The sequence below is a fragment of the Humulus lupulus genome, chromosome 7, assembly GCF_963169125.1.
Source record: "Humulus lupulus chromosome 7, drHumLupu1.1, whole genome shotgun sequence".
In the NCBI taxonomy this organism is placed as follows: domain Eukaryota; kingdom Viridiplantae; phylum Streptophyta; class Magnoliopsida; order Rosales; family Cannabaceae; genus Humulus; species Humulus lupulus.
The window spans coordinates 128,238,738-128,249,669 of NC_084799.1; the positions used below are offsets into that span (position 1 = coordinate 128,238,738).

The following is a 10,932-nucleotide window of genomic DNA, read 5'->3' on the forward strand; positions in this document are numbered from 1 at the left end:
AAGCCCAGTAAGGAAGTACAAACAACAAACAAGTAAGATACAACAAATCACAAACACAATCATCCATCTTTATACATCACATCATCATTGTCATAATGGTGTCAATATCATAAACATAAACAAAATCACGTCAACATTAACATCATCATAGCATCGCCATACCATAAACATCATAACATCATCATAAACATTTCCTTGTGAACATGGCCCGCTAACTTCTCCATGTCACCCTTTTGAGGTAAACAGGATTAATGGTCCTTGAATAACCTCAGCGTGTCCGCCCTTGGAGTTATGTCTTCATATCCTTAGTAATTCGGGTTTAGTCTTCATATCCATAGCAACCCCTTTTTGATGTGTCGTGTTCATCACGCTAACATCCATTCATATCAAACAACATTCAAAATGACATACAATCCACTCACATCATTATAACAAAGCATTTCATGATTCATAACACATAAATTAATACATTCTAATTCATAGCAACAATCTTACCATTCATAGCATAGACAAACAAAATTCTATCTAACTTCCTTACCTCAGGTCCAAGCTAAGTAAAACGAAAACTTCTCAACGAGCCTATACCATAATCAAAATAACATTCCTTAGCATCACATAAACTCTATTTTGCCCACTCATATAACTTATGTGTGCAGGGGCCATGCACACATGGTGAGAGTTACTCACAACATACAAAAATGCATAATTACACATAAGGTCATAAAAGAATAATGCACATTCTACCTATATTGCATGCATGATCTTTCTATAAAAACTACATGGTTGCATATTAGACATATTTTTTAACGTAAAAGTGAATTTGCATGCGACATGCATACATGGGAACATTGCGTAAATGTGGCGTTTAAAACGATAATTCTACGCGTCTTACTTCTATCGGTTTCAAAAATAATAAACTTGTAATATGCTTTGTTTACCATTATTTATCTTCGTAAAATTACTAGGTTGATTAAATCTCTCAAGACATTATTTTTATTTCATAAAAAATATTTATTTAGCCATTAAAAAGTATATAGATCTATTTATTATTTTCAGATTACATAGAAATAACAAAGGCTTTAAATTATTTAAAATACTTATAATTATAATGTTTCCTTAGAAAATAACAATTTAATTTAAATTAATAGAATTACATAATTGATGTGAGAAAAAAATCTAATTTTTAGATTTGGAAAAATACATTTTTACTTGTGTTATTGTTAAAGATTAAATTTAAAATAGAATAAATTCATATGTGAAAAATCCAATGATTATTTTTATAAATATTTAACTAAACTTTCAGCCATAATTTAATTTACTTAAAATTGACAAGTGAACTAAATTCAACATTTTTCTTAATCAAAATAAAGAAAAATCATAACTATTAAAATGAACACCCATGTTATATTAAAAATACCACTTTTAATATTTCCATAGTTTAGCATATTAATTTATTTTAAGATACTCACCAAATTTCTTTTATTAAAATACAACTTCACATTTTTTTTACAACAATTCCAGCAACCAATTATATCATTAAAATCACCATTTTCATTTTTCAAAACTCGTATTTTCATCAAAATATATAAAAAAAATATGTATGTAATTATTTGTTCAAAAATATCACACTACAAAAAAAAGGTTCTATACCGAGAACACTCTACCGAAATATATGTTCTCGGTATAGATATTTCAGATGCGCGGGACATTTTCGCGGTTCTGGAATAGGGTTAGTTCCTATACCGAGAACATGTTCTCGATATAGGGTTTATAAATATGCCTACCAGCCACGAACCCCCTTCTCCTTCCTCTCTGGTTTTTCCTCTGGTTCTCCGTGCCGTCCGCCTCTCTCCGCCGAAAACCCCCATTTTCTTCCCAAAAATTTCGATTTTAAGCCCAAAAATCTCCAAAAGTGATGGGGTTTCTCTCTATTTGTTAAAGGTAAGGTTTATTTCTTTATTTAATATATATATATATTATTAAATGGTAATGTATTTTTGTAATTTTTGTTTGAAGGTTGGGTGCGGTTTTTATTGAACTACAGAGAAAGATTGCAAGGAATTGAAGGTGTTGGTAAGTTGTTTTTAATTTTTCTTTTTTTTTTTTTAATTTCAATTTTTGAATAATTTATGTTTTTTTATATAAATAAAATAATATTAATTTTAATAAAAATCTGAAATTATTATATTAGAGAGAATGTATTTATTTTTAGGTTTTAAAAATATTTATTAGTAAAAATGAGATTAGGAATTAGAAAATTGTTATATGATTAATTAGTATTTTTTTTATTAAAATAGATTCTATGTTGTTTTGGTGAAAATTATGTATATTAAACATATTAGTAAACATATTAAATATTTGAGTGTTAATTTGAAAATTTTGGTGCTAATGTTAGTATGTTGTTGTTGTCAATTTTAATTTTTTTGGTTATGTTAGTAGTAAAAAATTAGATTTTATAAATATTGATGATTTGTTGTTGTTAATTTTTAGTAGAATTTTGATATTTTGCTTAGAAAATTGAATAATTAATAAAATTTAGACTAATAATTATAAATTATATAGTCATTTAAAATGTATTTGTATTACTCTTTGCATGATCTGGGTCTGGATATTTTTTATGTGTTATTTGCAGGATTTTAAATTTTGGGATAGATGAAAATATAGTCGTTATGCTGCCGAATTTTTTATAGAATTGTAAAATTTAGAGATATTGTGAATATTAGTAGAAGTACTCAATAAAATTTCTAATTTAATAAATAGTGAATTGATAAGTAAAATAATATATTTTTTTAATTAAGATTAAATAAAATTAACATTAACATTATGCAACTAAATTTTAATAAAAATAAACATTAATTAAATAATTTAAGTAATAATTAAATCCTAAAGTAATTAAATAAATTTTAAACAAATCTTAGAAATTTTGTTTAAATTAATAAAACTATTCAATAAAGAATAAGTAAAATATGTAATTTAATAAATACTGAATTAATATGTAAAAAATAATATTTGTTAGTTCTGATTAAATAAAATTAACAAATATATTATTAGAAAACCAATTTTAAACATAATTTTAATCATTATTAAAATTAAAATTAATATTTGAAGTTAGAAAAAAATATGTCAAATTTAAATAATTTTAATAATATTTACACTCAAATATATTATAGTTAGATATCATAAAACAACATAATTAACTTCAAAGAGCATAAGACATTATAAAAACAATATTTTATTTTATTTTATTTTTAGTGTGTTATTACCAAAGATATGATAGTGTGTTATTATCACCTAGTGATAATTTTTTATTTTTTTAGTGTTCATCACAAGAAGCCTTAGACCCGTTTAGAGATGGTGAGTCATTGAAGACATTTAAATTTGCCTCTCTCTGAATTAGGAAACACACACAACTTGATTGTAAGTTTGATGATTAGTGTTCCATGCAGTGCTACATTCATACAATGTCGATCGACAAGAGCTGGATTAATTTGACAGATCGATTATCCAATGAGTATGAGGCTAGTGTGATGGATTTTCTCCAAAGAGCTCGGCAGTGCGTTAACTCAAGGGGATTGGTGAAATGTCCGTGTAGGAGGTGTGTCAACGTTGAATTTCAGACGATTGATGTATTAGAAAATCATCTCTTTGTAAATGGTTTTCTACGGAAATATACCAATTGGCATTGGCATGGAGAGGATGAAATAATACCAATGAGGAAAGTGATAAATCAAAATGATGAAGATGAAATGATGGATGTTCTCAATGATGTTACGCAAAATGACAATGATGAATATGAAGAGAATGAGCGCGATCAAGAGATACCTACAACGGACTACAAGGGTGGGCAACATTATAACGATTTGTTTGCTGAGATCGAGGCTCCATTATTCCCTAGGTGTCAAAATTACACATCATTGAATTTCCTAGTGAAGTTAATGCATTTCAAAGTGTTGGGCGAAATTCCCAAAAAAATATTTGATGGAATGCTGGAGTTGTTACATGATGCATTTCCAGCCCCAAATATGCTTCCAAAATCGCATTATGCAGCGAAAAGGTTGTTGCGGAAACTTGGATTGGGCTACGAGTCAATCCATGTCTGCAAGCATGATTGCGCCCTGTTTTGGAAAGAACATGCTGGAAAAAGAAAATGTCCTGTTTGTGGGGAGGATCGATGGGTGGACAAGAACACCAAGGGAAAGAAAGTGCCTCATAAAGTGATGCGTTATTTTCCTTTAACCCCTAGGTTAATGCGAAAATATGCATCGAGGCACATTGCTCAACATATGAGATGGCATAACGAGTATCAAAACCAGTTCGGAGGCCTTCAAAGATGATAAATTTATCTTAGCAACTCAAGCTAACCAAGTTTTCTACATTGATGACCTTAAAAATAAATCTCATTGGAAAGTCGTCCAAGAAGTGCATCACAGAAATGTGTGGGACATCCCACTAGTTGAAGAACAAGCGGAGGATATAGAAGTAGATGTTATGCACGACACTAGTTCCTCTAATTTCCAATTATTCGTTGATCTTGGACCGTTGCCACAAATCAGCTTTGAACGTACGAGGGCTCCATTACAATTTGTTGAGATAGATAATGTTGCAATTGAGGAGGAGAGGGAGGAGGAAATGGAAGAGGAAGAGGAGGAGGAGGAAGAGGAAGTGGAGGAGGAGGAGGAAGTTGAATATGAAGATGATGAAGAGGAAGATGAACACATAAAAACCGATGATGATAGTGAAGATTATTATAGTGATTATTAAGTGGTAAATTTATAATATGTTGAAGTAATTATTTTTAACAATAATTAATTTTATATAGTTATTTTTAACCAATAAATGCAATTTTAATATCGATTAATTTGACAGATATGGCTGATGTTATTGCTCGATCTCACGGGGGTGATGGTGGAGGATGCGGTCCTCCATGTGGACCGTCAGATATCCCAGCGGATTGTGAACGAGGTAATACTTTAGACATTGATATACTCATTAAATTTTAATAATTAATCCATATTAATTTTAAAATATTGAATTTGCATACAATAGCGCCTCCAAACAAACGTGGACGCCATAAAGGATTGAACACGCGGGAAAAAAGGGAACAGTTGGGGTGTCCTCTCCCTCTCGAGTGGGATGTGCGGGGGAGAACATATAAAGAGATCGGAGATTACAGCTCAAAATTCTCAAGAGAGCTCGGATTACTTGTTCGACAGTACACAGATCCGGACTGTCCTCAATGGTCAAAAGTATCAAATGCCTCGAAACAAAGAATACTTGCACATCTGGAGGTAAATTGTTTATGTATTTTTATGTTAATTCTCATTTTATTTTATATATCATATTTACTAATAAGTGTTTGTAAATTAGGATGATTTGTTTGATATTGGGCATACTAGATATGGACAAGGGCACATGCCTGGGATCTTGAGAGGCATTGATACTTCGTGTGCTAAAAAGTATTCTGACTGGAAGTACGATATTAAAGAGCATTTAACGATTAATGGGCCACAAAATCGTTATGGTGGTTGCACGGATACGCAGTGGCAAAAAGCCATTGAATTTTTTCGATGCCTAGAAATTACGGTATTAATTTCTTGCTAAACTTAACTATCTTAATTAAATATATTACTAATGATAGCTTTTTGCAGAAACGTTCTGTGGTGAACAAGGAAAATAGGAAGAAACTGAAAGAGCTTAGCTATGGAGGTTCTCAGTCAATCCCAGTGCTGCGCTATAAAAAAGTTAGTTAATTCATTATTTTTTAGTTTGTTTTTCTTATTTACGTTTAATTATTAATTTTATAAAAATATATGTATGTGACAGCGCAATTTAGAGACTGGGCAGCTTGAGCCCATCCCGGATAGCTGGATGGATACTCACCATAAATCAGGCACAGGGCGGGGGACAGAGACAGCCAAAAATACTTGGGTACGTTAAGTTTTTTTAAACATTTTTCAAAATTTTAATTGTTTGTTTACAATACATAATTACATTATACATTGTATCATAGGAGGAATTGCGTGCATATCGCGACACACAGCAGACACAGACAACTGATACTGAGAGTTCCACACCAATTTCGAGTGCGCTTGAAGATGAAGACATATCTTTGGTACAAACTGTCTTCGAAAAACGACGGGGCCACCAGAAAGGATATGGACGTATCCTTAACATAAGGGACTGAACTCCATTTACTATTGATCCTCCACAAACTAGAGATGAAGAGATGTCTGAGATGAGAGAGCGTATTTGGCAATTAGAGGAGCACATTCGAAGTCAATGTATCACCCCGGGATCTCAATGTGCCCCACCACCACCTGATGATCCCGATGTTGGAGAACCGAGTCAGTAGGACCTATGTGTGAATTTTATTACTATGGATTATTACATTTTCATGTTTAGGACAAGTCTTTATTTTGATTCAGTAAATGTACTCTTTCGTTTTGACTTATATGTTAAATATAAGTGTTTTAATTTGATTCTATTGTTTTATATTTAATTCAAATTAAATAAATAAATAAGTGAATAAAAATTACAAATATATAAAAAAAAATTATTGGTTAATTCTATACCGAGGACATTGTCCTCAGTATAGCCATCAATATGAAAAATTTGGGCTGGGTGTGCCGAGAACATTCGTCACTCTCTGCCGACGACATGTCCTCGGTACAACTTATACCGAAAACATCTTGTATGTCGTCAGTAGAAGTTTACCTCTACTGACGCGGCTGTACTGAGGACTTAGTGCCAAGAACATGTTCTCGGTAGAAGCTATACCGAGAACATTCAGGCTTATGCCGACGACATTTGTTCTCGGTATAAGCCTTGTTTTTTGTAGTGTCATTTTAAGTGTGAATTAAAACATCATTTTATTATCATAAAAAACATATCATTAGAGACATTTCTTATGCATGCATATCATTCTTTCATCAAACTTTTCACCAATTATTCACAAAACCAGCAAGCATAAATCATCATGAAATTTGTCTTTTACATCATGCCTCACAAAATTCATACAAAATCATGCATGTTTAATTAACTAAATTTAGACACAAACCCTAGCATGTTTCTATCTATCACCCAATGGAAAACAAAGCTTACATATACCCATTTAAAATCTTACAAAAAACCTATCATGTTTCTAAGATCACAATTGGTATTAAAACATACAAGGAACAAACATGCTTGAACCTTACCCCTAGGCTGAAACACCTAGGATACCCAACAAGATATAACACAAAAATTCTCATCTACATTCACATGAAACCTAGCATGTACCTATCATCACCCTTGCATGCCTTTACATAATCAATAGTTCAAAAATGATCATAGCAACATAGACACAAACACAACCTTCACATAAACCTAGCATGTTTCTAACATGTATGAAACACAAGAAAAACAAACAATACAATATGCCCAAACCCCATAGGCCGAAACTCTCAATTGACAACCTTCCCTTTTCAAACTCATCACCATGAACATAAGAACATTATCATTCCAAAACTCCACACAAAATCATAGCCATGCCTAGATCAAATCTCCCATACATGCACCCAATACAACCTTTCAATCCCAACATCAACAAGGTCAAAAATCAATATGCCCATTCATATAAACTATCAATACATAAAACCAAAAAGGGCGAAGGGTTCATTACCTTTCTTGATTGATAGAATCAAGAACACAAGGTGACCAATACCAAATTTTACCACCCCTTGCTCAAGCCTAGAGTTTTTCAAAATCCACCATGAGAAGAAGAGATTCAACAACACACAATAAAAACATAGTCAATATTACTAGAATCAAAAGAAGAGAATAGACAAGCATAAACACAAAGAAGGCATACCTTAGACCTTGTCTTCCCTTCTCCTTCTTCTTCCTTTCTTCCTTCTCCTCTTTCTCTCTCTAGCTCGCGTCCCTCTCTATCACTTTCTCTCTCTAATTTCGGCAGCCCAAGAGCATAATGATCTCTTCTCCAATTCATTCCCCCCTTTATCCTAATCCTCCCATAATGGTCCAATTAAGAAAAAAAGGTAAGTTTCCTATTTTCTATTTATTTTTCTTTTAATTTTTTTATTTATTTTTATTTTGACTTTAATGGTAGGAAATAAAGATGATAATACCCTTACCTATTTTATCAAAATATCACCCAACAAAAAATGATAAACATCCAACCATTTCCCACTACACTACACGTCCAAGACCTCATTTCCCTTTTTTTTTTAATTTAATAAATACAATAAAAGGCAACTTTAAAGTGTGTAAAAAATTCTACACATGTGTATCATGCTACCATGCACTTACACACACTAAATCGGTAAGGTGCATCACTTCGTACCATGCACCTTAGTGCATTCAACATAAACTCAAATAATCACATTTTAAAATAAAAATAAATATATATCATTTAACAAATAATTTCACCACATTCTACCTAACAATTAAATAAAATATAAATACAATTAAATAAGATAATCCAACGCTTGATAATTAAATAAAATAAATCACAGCACTTAACAATTAAATAAAATCAAACACAAAAATGTTAATAACTAAAAAATAAAATTGGTGCTCTATAGGGGTAAAACAATATTTTTATCCCATCGCATTGTAGGCCGTCTATAGAGGATTGAGTGACAATTATGGTTGTAAAAATGAATAATTAATAGCATATCTATATTTGTTATAGAGCGTTCTATGAATTCAAGAGTGCAATTCTAAGTCTTTAGTGGAGTCACGAGGAATTAATAAGTTAGTAAATGTATTTGTTAGATTTATGATAACTTATTGGAGCTTGATTTCATAGGCCCATGGTCCCCACTATACCTTGGATAAAATCATCAAGATAGTCTCAATTAATTGATTTAATTATCAATTAGAATTATCAAAGTTGACCAGGTCAATTTTGGACAGAGTTATGTAATTTTGAGAAGTAAAGAGAAATTAGGGCAAATTTATTTATTAAGATAAATTGGTATCTAAACTAATAAATAAGTTTAAATAAAGGTTCAAATTATAAATAATTAATTTGATAAAGGATTTAAATAATAATTTATTTAATTAAATCAATAGAAAATAATACAGGCCTTGATTTTATGTCCAATGGGCTTATAATCAAATGGGAAATTTCATGAGCCTAAAGCCCATGATAATTTTGATCTAGGGCTGTTAATTGACTATTATTTTATTGATTTTTTAATTAAATAAATGACCTAATTGAGTCTTTAAAAGGAGTGCTTAGAGAAACTACGACAGAAAGGATACAAGGGTTAGAGAAACTGAAGGAATGACTCATTCATTCCGCTGCGTATACTGTAAGTATTCTTATCATTATTTCTCTTTGAATTCAATTTTAGAAACATCTCCTAGGTTATCTCATATTAATTTGTATAATATTAGATCTACATGAAAATAAATAAACATCCTATAAAAGTTTCCCAACAAAAAATCCATTGCCCCATAAACTTCTTCTTGGAATTTTTTGGTCGACAAGTTAATATTAAGCCGATAATTCTATAGATTGTGCAATCTACCAGTCAGTTTGGTGGATTGCATACAAATGATCCAAAGTCCTGCACAACTAATTTTCTGGAGTTGTGTGACTCATTTAGGTATAGTGGAGTGAGTGATGATGCATTCAGACTCAGGCTATTTCTGTTTGTGTTGCTAGAGAAAGTGAAGAGTTGGTTGATTTCTTTGTCAACTAATTCTGTTAGCATTTGGGAGGAACTTGCTCAGACGTTTTATCCATGTTTTTCCACCATCAAAAGTTTCCATGTTGAGGTGTGAGATTAATATTTTTTTATGATTTGGATGGTGAGTCATTCTATTATGCATTGGAAAGGTTTAATGGTTTATTGGGGAGAGAGATGGATGATAGTCCATAATTTTTATAATGGTTTGTGTCGTACTACACACTCAATTATAGATACTGCCGCAGGAGTAGATTTCACGAGTAAGACTATAGATGATGGTTATGAGGTACTTGAAGAGATGAAAATGAATAATTATCAATGGCCTACTGAGCAACCGAGATATAAAAAGGTGGCAAGGTTTCATGAGTTTGATGTAATTATCGCCTTGACAACTCAAGTACCTAATTTTACTAGACAATTGCAGTAGAGTACATCTACTACAAAGGTTTTACATTTGGCTTGTGGTATTTGTGGAGGTCTTAATTCTTTCGAGAGGTGTGTCATTATGGGCTCTACTGATTCTATGCCTATGGAACAAGTGCAAGCAATAGGGAATTTTAATTGCCAAATCAATAATTCCTATTCAAACACCTATAATTAAGGTTGGAAAAATCACCCAAAATTTTCATGGAAGAATGATCATGGTAATTAAATCCCATTCTAACCACAATTGCAACCACCTTTAGCAATGCAATTAGATGCACAATCAGAGACTTTGATTCAGTTTATAACTGAAACTAGAGAATTTATTCGTAGTTTGGAGACTCAAATTGATCAACTTGCTAGCTGATGTCTAATCATCTTCAAGGTAATTACCAAGTACAGCAGAGGTGAATCCTAAGGAGTAATGCAATGCAATCTCATTAAGGAGTGGAAAAGAGTTGGATGAACTAATATAAGAAGTGATTCCTAAAGAGAGAATGGATAGCGAGAAATAGAAAGACCTTAAGAGGCAGCCACCAATGAATTGTGATCAACATGTTAACATTCCATACCCATAGAGGCTTCGAAAGAATAAGCTTGACAAGCTTTTTTCTAAATTCTTGGACATCTTTTGAAAGCTGCAAATCAACAATCCATTCGTTGATGCGCTTGAACAATTTCCAAGCTATGTGATTTTTATGAAGGAGATTTGTCGAAAAAGAGGAAATTGAAGGAGTATGAGACTATTGCACTTATTGAAGAGTGCAGTGCTATTTTACAAAAGAAGCTACCTACTAAACTCAAAGATAAG

The 10,932-nt window shown here is 31.6% G+C and overlaps 1 long non-coding RNA gene across 1 annotated transcript; it reads left to right on the top strand.

The window, feature by feature from the left end:
• Positions 1 to 1,766: 1,766 nt before the first annotated feature.
• LOC133789903 (uncharacterized) lies at positions 1,767 to 4,945 on the top strand. Its single transcript, XR_009873776.1, has 3 exons — positions 1,767 to 1,941; positions 2,017 to 2,073; positions 4,867 to 4,945. It is a non-coding gene; the product is annotated as an uncharacterized LOC133789903 (long non-coding RNA).
• The last annotated feature ends 5,987 nt before the right edge of the window (positions 4,946 to 10,932 follow it).